General features: G+C 35.3%; 1 protein-coding gene across 2 annotated transcripts in view; it reads right to left on the bottom strand.

The window, feature by feature from the left end:
• The window catches only part of FHL5 (four and a half LIM domains 5), a 57,107-nt gene extending 42,382 nt beyond the window's left edge, over positions 1-14,725 (bottom strand). Inside the window, exons 1-2 of one of the 2 annotated variants that reach the window (XM_017886775.1) lie at positions 14,530-14,725; positions 13,930-14,160 (exon numbers count right to left, since the gene is read on the bottom strand). The gene's annotated coding sequence lies outside the window, so the exon portion shown is untranslated. The remainder of the gene's footprint in view (positions 1-13,929; positions 14,161-14,529) is intronic. The other variant, XM_017886776.1, reaches the window with a different exon arrangement.
• Positions 14,726-14,980: the final 255 nt, after the last annotated feature.

Genomic DNA, 14,980 nt, shown 5'->3' with positions numbered 1-14,980 from the left:
AGAATTCAGGTTTCAGGCTTCTCACAGAGCCATTTGTTTTGCTTTTCCATATAGAAGTTGGTAAAAGCTTGTTTAAAATGATAGCTTTAGATAGGCTGTAATTTTCAAAACATAGAAAAGATGAAAACTTTCTCTCCTTATTTGCATCTATCCTTCTAAGTTTTAATTATTGACCAGATAATAGCCTCATAAGCATGAATAGAGAGGTTCATTCCATGCCTAAAACCAAGCTGCTGCTAGCTGTACAAAATGAAATAGCTATCTTCCAAAGGAAGTACAAATCCCCTGTAACATTCAGGGCAACTCAAGTTATTATTGGATTACTGTAAAAGTTGGAAAGATAAGCCCATAATCATATTTGGCTTTATTTTCTGCATTCTCATCTGATAAAATGAGATTAGTGATGTATGTACATGTGTGGTGTATGTGTATGTGAGTATTTGTGAGAAGGTGTGCTGTGGGGGATGGGTGTGTGTGTGTATGTATTTGTGAGAATTTGTGCTGTGTGTATGTGTGTTGGGGGGGTGTTTGAGATGGGGTTGAGGGGTGGAGGTTGATGTTAACTAGTTTTTCCAGTATCTATAAATGAAGCGAAATAATCTGCCTCTTGCCAGAATGTGATTTTAAAAGGTACAAGGTAAAGCTGTATCCTGTGCTTTGGTGATAACACTAATCAATAATTACAAGCTATTCTTTTGACAGTTTAAAATGTGTTGATGATGTTGGTGGTGGCAGTTGGCCATTTGATATTTAAAGCCAGCTTTAATTTAATTTAATTTTTATCTCTTCTCCCTCTCAGAGATTTAGGCAAAGTTGATTCTCAGCATCCATCAAAGGAAAATGATTATAGCCAAAATACTTGGAGCTTTCACTTAGCAGTTGTATGTTTAAGGCTTTGGAAACACAACATGTTGATCTCAGTTTTTAAATGCTAATTCTTTATATAAGGAAAGGGGGAAAATCTGTTACCATTTCCTTGGAAACCAAAGTGTTCACAGCATTAGTAGCTAAATATTGGTTACAATTTAATGTTAATTTTCATCCTAAACATCACTTAATATGTGAATTCTTAAGGCATGCCAATGCATCACACAGAGCAGAGACCTTTCCTGTCCTGTTTAGAGTTGTGTCCGTGGCACCTACAAGAAAGCCTGGCACAAATATGTGCTGAATGAATGCAGAAAGGAAGAAGTCAGATGTTTGGTTCTAGAATCCTGTCTGTCTTTTTCACTTTAAACCCTATAGTATCAAACAGCTCCCTGAATATATATACTTTAGTTCTGTAAGTTTCATAAAAAGCTCTTGAGGGCCAACTCTGGGCCATCCATGGAGCTTGGCAGTAAAGCAAAGGTCTTTACCTATGAAAAGCCTATGCGGTGGCCTGGGAGAGAGACATTCTTTTACTCCATCTCTTTACTCCATCTCTACTCCAGTAAAGACATCTCTTTACTCCATCATTCTACAAGATAAGGACCTGGCTGCATGTTCGTATGGTTCTTGATACTTTACCACCCGCAGTATGCTTTATCTCTGGCTAATTGTGTTTCCTGTTCAACAGAAAAGACAGGGAAGATACTATGCTTGCCAGCAGACTCCTGGTGTCTAGTTTATTACCAGTATATGCTGAAGGCTCAGTAAATATTTTTACATGTCAGAGCTTTAAAAACTTAACTACACATTGCTATGGATTTATTTGGCCCACTGTTTTCTTTTTGGCCAACTAAAGACCATACTGAAAAGGTAGATCTATGACGTATTCTATTAACTAAAAGTCTTGGCATTTCAACAATTTTCACTGACATACTAAATTTAAAACAGATCAAGATTTTTTTTTGAGTTAAAGATCGTAAGAGAGAACTTCTCATTCCTCCTGGTTTCTGTGCTTGCCCTTTAAAGGAGTTTCTCTCTTTTAAAGGATTCACTCATTCTATGCCACTTGAGGAGTGACTTAACTGATAAATAATTGGGCAAAGGGGCAGTTCATGTGGAGCCACATTCTTTCCCTTACTCCGTTGGAAGTTGCCAATGCATGGGCCTATATTCCCTGTCTGCAGTGAGTTCACTCCAGCTGCTCAGTCCCAGCTCATGAGGGAGCTCTGTAAGATTCAGGCTCTCTACTCCTTCTGAGAAGAAGCTGAATTCAGGCTGGGAAGGGAAGGGCTTGGTCTCTCATGCACATTTTGTTTTCTACTCCCGCATTAACAATAATGATGTTAATAATAAATTGATCCGTACGTAATTTCTGTATCTATTTCTCAATTGCTTTAGAACTCTGAAAGGAGACATATGTGATTAAGTGGAACTTTCCAATCTAAACAAATGTTACAATAAAGCTAGTTTTATTCTTGGTCTGTTTGTTGTATGTATGTGTATGCATATTGAGAGAGAGACGGGGAGAGGAAGGAAATGAGAGAGACATACATATATTAACTTTTGTTAATCAGATGTTAAATTAGGCAGCAGGACCTATTCTCTGATGATGCTAGTTATTAGAGTTTAAATGAAAATAATCTCTTGGCTCAGTTAAAAAATCAAAAGCAGTAAATATTCCAACTACCTTCACTGAAGTAACCATTAATTATTATTTTAATTGTTATTTTAAATGTTTTGAAAATTTAACTTGTCACCTATTTTCTCTTTAAAGTTTATTAGCTTTTTGGATTCTGAATATTATTTTCCCAGGTGGAATTCTGATAATGGCATGAATTTATTTCTACTAATCAATGTTTTCCAGATCATTTGGTATCTAAGTGAAGAATATTATAAGTGAAGTACCAGTATGTATTTTAATAAGAAATTAGGGTTTATAAAGTGACTTTATATATATTATTTAGAATAGTGATTCTTAACCATTTTATATTTAATAATTATTTAGCATATAATAAAAGCTATTTACCTCTTCTTAAAAATATATACGAATGCATACATTCACAGAAATTTCTCAAACCCTGGGAAGGCAGGGTTCTTGGAATCAGGCTCTACAATAGAGATCTGTCACTATATATAGCTCAAGGGCCAAATCTAGCCATTGCCTGTTTTTGTATTGTCTGAAACCTAAGCATCGCTTTTACATTTTTTAATGATAAATGAATACCATAAGAGGAATATTTTTGACATATGAAATTTAAATATCGGTGTTCATAAGTAAAGTTTTATTGGAACACAGCCACACTCATTCATTATCATACTATCTATGGCTCCTTTCCAGGCACAACAGTAGGCTGAGTGATTTTGAAGACTAAAATATTATCTGGCTCTTTGCAGAAAATATTTTGCTGATCCCTAATCTCAAGTTTCAAAGTACATTTTGTGCTTTTAATTGTATTTTGCTGGGTGTTTGTTAAAGTATGCTTAAGTTTAATTAGAATTTGAAAAGAACTTTCTATATACTACTTAAAAGAATATATATTTACTAAATGGTTTTAAAAATAATACTAGGAGTCATTAACATGGTGTTTGGAAGGGAATTTAATGGCATGGTGAAATGCTTATAATTCTCTAAGTGGGAAAAAAGTGTGAAATAGAATAATCAGTATGACCTCAATTATATACGTTTTTTAAAAGTAGAAACAAGTTTAGAAGAAAATATGCACAAATGTTAAGCTTCTTAATTGAAGCTAAGGAGTATTTAAAATTTTACTTTTCAGTACTTTTCAAATTGTATACTGTAATCTATCACTTTGGTAATAAGGAAACAAGAAAATATTGAAAAAATGGGAATACAATTGTTTAATTTTTTAAAAAATTAGAGGTCAAAATTAGAATATTTTGTGATAGTATAACTATCAACATGTTCAAGGAAACAAATGAATAAACTGAATATAATTACAAGACCAGAAATCATTTTTATAAATGAAATCTTAATTTAGATAGCATGACAGCTTGGTGTCAGATTTTTTTCCAATGCAAATTATACCCATGAATCTACTAAGGAAGTGTTGATGTTTATGTGACAAAAAAGCTTAAACAAAATTGGAAGCATTTTAGTTCTATACTAGGAGGCATTTGGTCAAAATTGATGATAACTCCTTGTCAATAGGAGCCTCTTTCGTGTTCATTAGCACAATAGAGAGTTTCATGATATAAAGAAAATTGAACACCTTGACTCTTTTTCAGTAGGTTTATACTGGCTTGATCTAACTGATGAATAAATGAATGAAAATATGAATGAATGAATTACATGTATGTATGACTTTTTGGTACTGTCAAAAATAATACATAGTTTGATACCTTGATCAGGAGAACTGTTAATTTTCTTTTCAAAAGTATTAAGGGTCAGAGAGATAGCAGCAATATAGCCAACTAGAAGCCCCTAGTGCTTACGCCCCTCTCAAAGACAGCCAGAACAATGGAAAAGCAGCTGCATTTCCATTGGGTGAGCACAAAACTCAGGATAGCTACATAGAGAATAAGGAAATGCCAGGCCTTCACCATCCCATCCCCGAAGTGGGATCAGCTGGGAGCCAGCAGGAACTTCTTATGGTGAGGAGGTAAGCAGGATGACTCCAACAACCTCCATCAACACCTTGGACACCTACAGATCTCCCCACTGGTGTTCTCTGCAGTCTTCTCAGGCACCAAGCCCACCTGGTGAAGCCTGCCTGGAGTCCATATAGCTGTGCTCAGCCAGAGAAGGAATTGACACTGTGCCCCACCTGCTGTGGTCCATGTGACTACTGTGCTATGGCATCTTGGAACAGGAACTACAGATAGAGTGAGCCTTACTCAAGGAGTAAGTAGTCATGGCTCCCCTTCATCCCTGAGACTAAACCACCCCTGAACCACCCCATCCCAAGAGCCCCACATCCCCAGTATGTGCTGTTAGCAGTGTTAACACTTTCCTGTGGGGTCAAGAGGAGGTGGAATTGCTCTACCATCTCCTCCCCCTGCCCCTGCTGAAGCAGCACCCTGTCTCTTGGGAAAGCAATACCTTGGCTATTCAGACCAGTCATGTCTTCCTGGTGTCTAAGTTGAAGTGGTGCCCTGCATCCTAGGAAATGTTGCCTTGGCCACCCAAAACAGTCATGCACTCCATTACTTAAGCTGAACTGATGCTCTGCATACCAAGAAAGCAGTGCTTATGTAGCCAAGAACAGTCACATCCTTCAAACCTGAGCTGAAGTGGCACATTGTCCCTTGGGGAATTGTTGCTCTGGCTGAGCTGAGCAGAAACTGAGCTGAGACACCCTGCTCTATAAACTGAACAACTTTAGACCTTGATTCCCTGGAGCTGGCCTAGCTCTCTAGAGTCTCAGATGCTGAAGTACCCCTCTATCTAGGAGGGGAGTCATTGCTGTGTTTTTTCCTATCCACCTGTCACCCAGAGAGCAAGCAACAGCTGTCCTCCACCATTTTGGAGTACTGAAAGCAAATGCACTTGGCTCCACACATTCTGGGATACTGCTGAGCACCACCATCCCAGGGTCTACAATCACTACTACCCAGTGCCTCATCCCTTGGAACCTGAGTTGACACTGAGCCCTATTGACTCAGGTTCCTGAATTGCAGCCATACCCTGCTCCCCAGGCCAAAGTTCCAGAGCACTCCTTATTCCCTGGAGTATTGAGACCAGTGCTGTGCCCTGCCCTCAGGGGTAGAATCACAGCTACAACCTGGCACCCTGAGCCTGAGCTGCTAGGGGGTGCCTCAAAATCATAGATCCTGGCTCTGTGGGTAACCTACATCAAACCCTGCCACAAGGGGTGAAGCTGTACCCCAAGGCCAAGTTGCCTCAATAGCTTTATGAGATACTGAGCTGAAAACTCCTACTGCACGTAGAACCCTGATCACTGCACTAGAACCCGTGCCACTGCAGTTGCTTGTAGGCCATGTCAGACTTGACACCAAATGGGATCCCCTCAGCTAAGTCTCCTTATTTTAGAGAAAACCGGAATAGGAGGACTCCAGAAGCCCTTAACACAAAGAACATTAAAAACCTATGTTGCCAATGCCATTGCCACAAACCTCTAAGCATAGGCTATGAGGCATCCACAGTTATTTCTGACCTTGAATACAACTGAAGAAGCTGCACAGAGACTATATCTCTATCCCTGTCATGAAACAGAGTCACTACACGTTTTCTAGCTGCACAGTAAAGCTCAACTGCAGGATGAAACTTTCTTCATGAAAATCACTCTAGAAAGTTTGAAAAAGGTGATTATTTCACTAGATACACAGACATCAATGCAGGGACACAAGAAACATGAAAAAGCAAGGAAATAAGAGACCAACAAAGGAACATAAAAACTCTCTAGTAACAGACTCCAATGAAAAGGAAATCAATTAATTGCCAAAAAAAGAAATGTAAAATAATGATCACAAGGAAACTCAATTAGATACAAGAAAATACAGATAGACAATTAAATAAAACCAGAAAAACAATTCACAATATAAATGAAAATTCAATGAAGAGATAAAATCATAAAAGAACAAAACAAGAATCCTGCAGTTGAAGAATTCAATGAATAAAATATAAAATACAATAGAAAGTTTCAGAAGCAGACTTGATCAAGCAGGAAAAAGAATCTCTGAACTTAAAGCTGGGTCTTTTGAAGTTACCCAGTCAGAGAAAAGCAAAAAGAAATAAGAATGAAAATGAGTGAAGAAATCCTATAAGATTTATTGGAAAACATTACACAAACAAATATTCATATTATGGGATTTCCAGAAGGAGAAGATAAGGAAAAAGGTATAGAAAGCCTGTTTAATAAAATAATTACTGAAAACTTCCCAATTTAGTGGTGGGGGTTGTGGAGGAGGGATATTTGAACATCCAGCTCCAGGAAACTCAAAATTTCCCAAATAGATTCAACCCCAAAAAGGTCCTCTTAGAGGTGCATTATAGGCAAATTGTCATAAGTCAAAGATAGGGTTCTGAAAACAGCAAGAGAAAATTGTCAAGTCACATAAGAGAACTGCCATTAGACTAATAATAAATTTTGCTACAGAAACCTCACAGGTGAGGAGATTATAAAGTTTTAAACTCAAAGTGGTGAAAGAAGAAAAAAATTGCTGGCTAAGAATACTATACCCTTCAGAAATTAGGAAGAAATAAAGCCTTCTCAATGCAAGCAAAAACTGAAGGAATTCATCCCCCCTCACCTGGCCTTACCAGAAATGCTTAACTGATTTCCACTTACATCTGGAAGTGAAAATCACTGCCATGAAAACACACAAAAAGTATAAAGCTCATTTGTAGAGCAAATATATGAGGAGAAACAGAAAAGTCAAATCCTGTCACTGCAGAAAACCACCAAACCACAATGATTAACAGTAAGATAAAAAGAAAGGAAAAAAAAGATATACAAGAAAACAGGAAAACAACAAAATAGTGGGTGTAAGTCCTCACTTATCAATAATAACCTTGACTGTAAACAGACTAAATTCCCAATTGAAAAGATACAGACTAGCCGAATGAATTAAAAAAAAAGAGACCCAAGATACTGCCTAAAAGAAACTCACTTCACCTAAAAAGACACATATAGAATAGAAACAAAGGATAGAAAAAAAATCCACACAAAATGGAAACCAAAAGCAAAGGAGAATAGCTATACTTAATATCAGATAAAGCAGACTTTAAACAAAAGCCATAAAAGAGACAAGGTTATTGTCACTTCAGCAAGAAGATGTAACAATTGTAAACATATACACACCCAATACCAAAACACCCAGATTTATAAAGCAAATATTAATTTAAACACAAAGGAGAAATAGATTTCAGTACAATAATAGTTGGGCACTTCAACACCCCTCAGCATTGGACAGATCATTCAGACAGAAAATTAACAAAGAAACATTTAATTCAAACTGCACTTTGGACCAAATGGACCTACCAGACATTTACAGAAAATTTCATTCAACAACTGCAAAATACATATTCTTTTCATTCAAAAATGGAACATTCTTTAGGATAGAACACATTCTAGGCCACAAAATAAATCTTAACAAATTTAATAGAAGTCATATCAATTATTTTTTGACAACAATATAATAAAACTAGAAATCAAAATAACAAGAGGAACTTTAAAAATTGTGCAAATACATAGAAATTATACAACATGTTCCTGAATAACAAATTGGTCAATGAAGAAATTAAGAGGGAGATTTTAAAATATCTTCAAACAAATGAAAATAGAAACGCAAAATACCAAAACATCTGGGGTATAGCAAAAGCAGTATTAGAAGGCAAGTGTGTAGCAACAAACACCTATATCAAAAAAGTAGAAAGATATCAAATAAACAAGCTCATGATGCACTTCAAGAAACTGGAAAAGCAAGAGTAAACCAAGCCCAAAATTAGTAGATAGAAATAAAAGCATACATAAATAAAATTAAGACTAAAAAATACAAAATATCAACAAAATGGAAAGTTTAGTTTTTTTTGAAAAGATAAACAAAATCAACATTCCATTGGCTTGACTACCCAAGAAAAACGTAAAGCTTCCAATAAAATCAGGAATGAAAAGGAGACATTACAACTAATACCATAGAAATACAAAAAATTATTAGAGACTATTATAAACAGCTACATACCAAAAACTTTAGAAGACCTGGCAGAAATGGGTAAATTTCTGGACACAAACAACCTATCAAAAGTGAACCAACAAGAAAGAGAATACCTGAACAGACCAATTACAAGTAATGGCATCAAGTCTGTAATAAAGTCTTTTATCAATAAAAAGCTCAGAATATGATGGCTTCACTCTGAAATTCTACCAAAGATTTATAGAAGAACTAATACCTATTCTCCTCAAATTCTTCCAGAAATTGAAGATAAGGGAATTCTTTCAAACTCATTCTATGAGGACAGTGTTACCTTGATACCAAAACTAGTCAAGAATGCAACAACAAAGAAAGGAAACTATAAGCCAATAAACATGATGAGCATAGTGCAAAAGTCCTCAGCAAAATACTTGTGAACCAATCTGGCAGCACATTAAAGAGGTTATTCACCATGTAGGTCAGATTTACCCCAGGGATGTAATACACAAATGAATAAATGTGACACCTTACGTCAACAAAATGAAGGACAAAAACCATTTGATCATCTCAAGAGATACAGAAAACGTATTTGAGAAAAATCTAACATCCCTAACAAATTCTCAACAAGTTAGGTATAGAAGGAATGTACTTCCACATAGTTAAAGCCATGTATGACAAATCCACAGCCAATATCACACTGAATGGAGAAAAGTTTAAAGCTTTTCTTCTAAGATCTGGAACAAGACAATGATCTCACTTTCATCACTTTTATTCAAAATAGTACTGGAAGCCCTAGAGAGAGCACTTAGGCTAGAGAAAGACATAAGGAGCGTCTAAATTGAAAAGGAGGTCAATTTGTCCTCATTTGCAGATAACAAGAGCTTCTATAGAGAAAACCATAAAAGCTCCACCAAAAATCTCAGAACTGATAAACAGATTCAGTAAAGTTGGAGGATACAAAATACAAATACAAAACCAGTAGCTTTTCTATACACCAAAACAAACTAGTAGAAAAAATATCAAGAAACAAATTGCATTTATAATAGCTACATAAAAAGTCATGTAGGAATAAATTTAACCAAGTAGGTGAAAGATCTCTGCAATAAAAACTACAAAACACTGATGAAAAAAATTGAAGAGGACACACACAAAAAAGATATCTCATGTTTATGAATTGTAGACATTTAATATTGTAAAAATGACAATACTACTAAAAGTGATCTACCAATTCAATGCAATACTATCAAAATACCAATGACATTCTTCACATAAACAAAAAGAATTTCCTACAATGTATATGAAACTGCAAAAGACCCTGAATAGCCAAAGCAATCCTGAGCAAAATGATCAAGCTGGAGAAATCACACTGTTGAACTTCAAAATATATTTCAAAACTATAGTAACCTAGATAGCATGATATTGGCATATAAATAGACACACAGAACAATGGAACAGAATAGAGAACCCAGAAATAAATTCACATATTTACAGCCAAATGATTTTCAACAAAGCTGCCAAGAATATTTAATGGGGAATGAACAGTCTCTTTGAAAAATGATGCTGGGAAAACTGAATATTCATATGCAGAAAAATGAAACTGGATTTCTACCTCACATAACATGTAAAAATCAACTAAAAAAGGATTAAAAACTTAAATATAAGACCTGAATTTATGAAGCAACTAGAAGCAAACATAGGGGAAATACTTCAGGACATTGGTGTGAGCAAAGATTTCATGGATAAGATCTCAATAGTACAAACAACCAAAGCAAAAATAAACAAATGAAATTATGTCAAACTGAAAAGCTTCTGCACAGCAAAGGAAACAGTTAACAGAGTGAAAAGACAACCTGTAGGATAGGAGAAGGTATTTGCAAACTATTCATCTGACAAGAGTTTAGTATTCATAATATAAAATGAACTCAATAGCCAAAAAAAAATTCACATTAAAAAGTAGGCAAATAAGCTGAATAGACATCTCTCTAAAAAAGACATACAAATGGCCAACAGTTATGTACAAAAAATGGTCAATGTAATTAATCATTAGGGTAATGCAAATAAAAACCACAAGAAGATATTATCTCACCCCAGTTAGAATGGCTATCACCAAAGAGACTAAAAAAAAAAAAAAGGCTAACAAGGATGTGGTGAAGAGCAAACTCTTACATGCTATTTGGAATATATATATATGTGTGTGTTTATGTGTGTGTGTGTATGTGTGTGTGTGTGTATATATATCCATTATGGAAAACAGCATGGAGGTCCCTCAAAAAATTAAAATAGAACTACCATATGATCCAACAAACCTATTACTGGGTATATATCCAAAGGAAAGGAAATCAGTATGTTAAAGAGATATCCACACTTTCATGTTTATTGCAGCACTACTCACAAGACATAGCCAAGATACGAAATTACCTAAGTTTCCATCAATAAGTGATAGATTAAAAAAAGTTCTATATATCCCAATGGAATATTATTTCGTTGTAAAAAAGAACAAATTTCTGTCATTCACGGCAACATGAATGAGCTTGGAGGGCATTATTTTAAGTGAAATAAGCTAGACACAGAAAGACAAATACTGCATGTCCTCATGAATATGCAGAAGCTAAAAAAAGTCAATCTCATAGAAGGAGAGAGCAGAATAGTTCTTACTGGAAGCAAAAAAGGGTAGGGGGAAGAAAGAGATAGCCAAAGATAGGCTAAGAAATACAAAATACAGCTAGATAGGAGAAATAAGTTCAAGTGTTCCATAGCACTATAGGGTAACTATAATTAGCAATTTATTGTATATTTTCAAATAGCATAAGAGTGGATTTTAAATGTTTCCAACACAAAGAAATGAAAAATAAAGTTATAAATATGCTAATTACCCTGATGTGATAATTTGTCGTATACATGTATACAAACATCACATTGTACCCCATAGATATGTACAGTTATATGTCTAGTAATAATAATAAAAGCAGAAAAGAAAAAAGAAGAAAATTCTTAGAAGTCATGTGACTTATGACATGTTACTTAAATTGTTTTATGAACAATTGTAAGAGATAATTAAACAGAATCAAACTGGAGAACAAGCCCCAGAAGCATATTTCTCCACTCCACTTCCACACCACCATCTTTAGAGGATTACAATTGCAATGAAATTGTAAAAATACAAAAAGGTATATTTTTAAATGTGAGGAGACAACCTGAATTTATCAAAATAATCTACTCAGGATCCATTTGGTGAATACTCCTTTGGCAAAATGAATATGCAAAGGAATAGCTCAAAGCTTTGCTAAAAATCAAGTGAGATAAATTTAAGGTCCATTGGTGCTGGAAATACAACCGAAGAATTTGAGAAGAAAAAAAATAAAAATTACTACTGTTATTATTATTCTAATATAAAATTCTGTAATACAGCTGTTTTAATTATATCTTTAAGGTAGGGAGGCAAACTCACCTGCCCTCATTCATAGAAAACTCAGTATGAATGACACTTCAAAATCTTGACTGTCTTCTCCACATCACACTATTGCTTTCAAGCAGACTCTCTAGCTTTATTTGTTTAATGAATGTAAACCTTGCTGTTGACATACCCTAGTATGTTCTAATCAGGGTAATTAGCCCGTGTGAAAGTTTAGACATATAGTAAAGATAAGGTAAATCCAAACCCATAAGAATGCTTTACTAGTTCATATAAAATACTAGGGTATGTCATCAATAAGCTTATTATTTATTTTTATTTTAAATAGAGTCTCCCTATGTTGCCCCAACTGGTCTTGAACCCCTGGGCTCTAGTGATCCCCATGACCTTGGCCTCCCAAAGCTAGGATTACAGAAGTGAGCCACCATGCCTGGCCTCAAGCTGATTATTTTGCAGGGATTTGAGGCATGTTGGGCAAAAAGGAGTCCTCCTTCTCCTCCTCTTCCTCTACCTCTTTCTTCTCTTCCTCTTCTTCAATGAGCTTTCAAGGGTACCAAAAGTAACCAAGAAAATGGTGGTAATTGGAGAGGAAAAAGATAATTACAAGAACAGGGAAATGCAAGCTGGTTTAACTAATATCTGATTCAGAGCTTCCCATGCGGACCCAAGTATTCAGCTTTCATTTCTAAAGAGATTATATCCCCTCAATTGAAAACATAAAAATAAAAACAAATTAAAGCATCTCTAAATATTCTACTCTTATTTGTAATATTTTAGTAGAAAAGTACCCAGTCTTGTGTAAGAAATACAAATTAATTCAGCTTTACTCAAAATGTTGGCAAGTGTAATAAAAATAAGAGGTAAATTTGTCAGTGAGGTGATGTTATATTAAAACACAAATCTGCTACTTTTGCTTAGGTAGAACAGTCCCAGATTTGGCAACTAATGATAATGTGAGAATAAATAGAACAAGTGTAGAAAACAGACACCAGAGTTTACCTTCCCCTTAAAGCAATTTGGATTATGGCTTTAAGCATATATCATAACACATATGTTAAGAAATATCTTGTATGATACATATGTTTGCAATACTTATGTTAAATTTTAATCCATATGCTTTGCTAATAAAAATGCTAGTATTTACACATGATGGTATTGTGGATATGAAATGAGGGCTAAAAGGGCTCAAGAATTTCCTTACATTTTATGTATAAGAGCTATGCATTTCGTTAATAATTCTTTTTAATTTCCAATTTTCTGAAGTCTGAAATGACAGCTGGGGAGCTGCATTTAGTTTTCAAATGAATGATAGGTACCAAAGAGGATATGACTAAAATAGTGAGAGAGAAAGCATTAACACATATGGCATGTATGCTTTTTGCCTGAATAACGCTACCTCTGTTTCAAGAAGTAGCACTTTAGATTGATAGAATCTATTATATATTTCTGTGGGCTGGAAACACAGATATTTTAATTTAACCTTAGGAAACCTAAGATTATGAATTTTGTATGCCCACTTCTGGAAAGTAGGCAGATTTTTCTTGAAAATAGCAGGAATCTCATTAACTCCTTTTACTTAAAACCTGTAAGTGACTTCAAAATGTGCTCTTGAAATATAAATCTAGTCATAAAATATGCTAAGTGATAATGTTATTCATTCAAATAAACGAAGGCAAATAAAATCTCAAGAGCCCACCTCTTCTTCCTCTTTTTACAACAATAAAGCTGTACCCTGCATTAAAACCATTAGAAAAACTCAAGAGACAATTCCAAGGAGTTATCTGGCCACTATGTAACCTCCACATGCAAGTTATGAGAATGAGAAATCTGAAAAGCTCAGCATATAAAATTTGATAATCTTTAGCTAAAATGGCCAAGAAACTTCAAAAGGCATACAATTTTGCCAAGCAAAATTTTTCTCTTAAGGAGTTACTGGAAAGTTTATAAAAATTTCTCATCCTTAAAAAAAAAAAAAATTAGAGAAGTCGAAATACCACAAAACAAAACAAAGGAAATATTTGGGGGAAAGAACTCACTTTGTCTTAAAGCCGCTTCTTCCTGTGATTTAAACAATACAAAAGGAGAATATATGTTGATTATTTTTCCTCCAATCCATATGCGTGTTAACTCCCAAAGGAATAGAAAGTCACCAGCACCATCTGAAGATCCCTTCCAACTGCATGTAGATTTTTCAACTTTGCAGGAGAAAACAGAAGGGTCCCTGCATTTCCTCCAAGTCTTACACCATGCACATTACTCCTACTGGGCTGAAAAGCACTACTTGTCAATTTTACTTAAAACTATGAGTAACAAATTCTCTTCAGGACATCCTTAAAGGGAAATTCTGCCAGGATTAGCATTAGAAGTATCTGGCTAAGCTCCAAAAAGTTTAAAATACACAACGTTCACACAGACACATACACACTTGAGAAATTTCCACTAACTAGGCTAAATTAAGGGCATATTTATAAAAATAATGCTCTAAAAGGATGATGTATTTTGTGTTTCCTCAATCTGTTTTGGCTTTTCTTTGTTTTCTGGTGGTGATCAGAACCCTTCTTTTAGGTTGGAAATGTCTGAACTGCTGAGCTTTTCTTTTGGACTGTCTGGAAAGAGATGAGGCCCCATGCTCTTACCTGCAAAGCTATTGGTACCTTGAGAGATGACCCCCTGGGTTGTGGCCTCTATCACTGCCTTCTTGGGAAATTGGGGAACTCTGAGACATAAGTTTGAGTAGAGTACTCAAGGTAGTTCCCTGCTCTCTGGACTTGCAGTGTAGACCCAGCCTTTCCTGCTCTGCCTGCTTCCTGGTGAGCTGGCCACAATTATGACATCACATCCATGGCTGTATGACTTCATAAAGCATAAACTCATTGGGTTTTTTGAAATCTTCAAAACACAAAAAGTAGACAGCGATGTCAAGAGTTGGATCTGAAGAAATTTTTGGATATTAAGACAATCCACAATAGGTATCCTCAGAGGGGCACACTGATTCATAAAGCAAGTGACATTTTCTCTTAGAATCTCCATTTGAGGCCATTTCTTCAGTTTGGAAGGCAGGATGAGAGAAGAAATTCTGCCTTAATT

This window comes from Rhinopithecus bieti, unplaced genomic scaffold, assembly GCF_001698545.2.
Source record: "Rhinopithecus bieti isolate Rb0 unplaced genomic scaffold, ASM169854v2 scaffold_14937, whole genome shotgun sequence".
Taxonomy (NCBI): Eukaryota; Metazoa; Chordata; class Mammalia; order Primates; family Cercopithecidae; genus Rhinopithecus; species Rhinopithecus bieti.
This window is presented reverse-complemented; position numbering and strand designations above follow the sequence as displayed.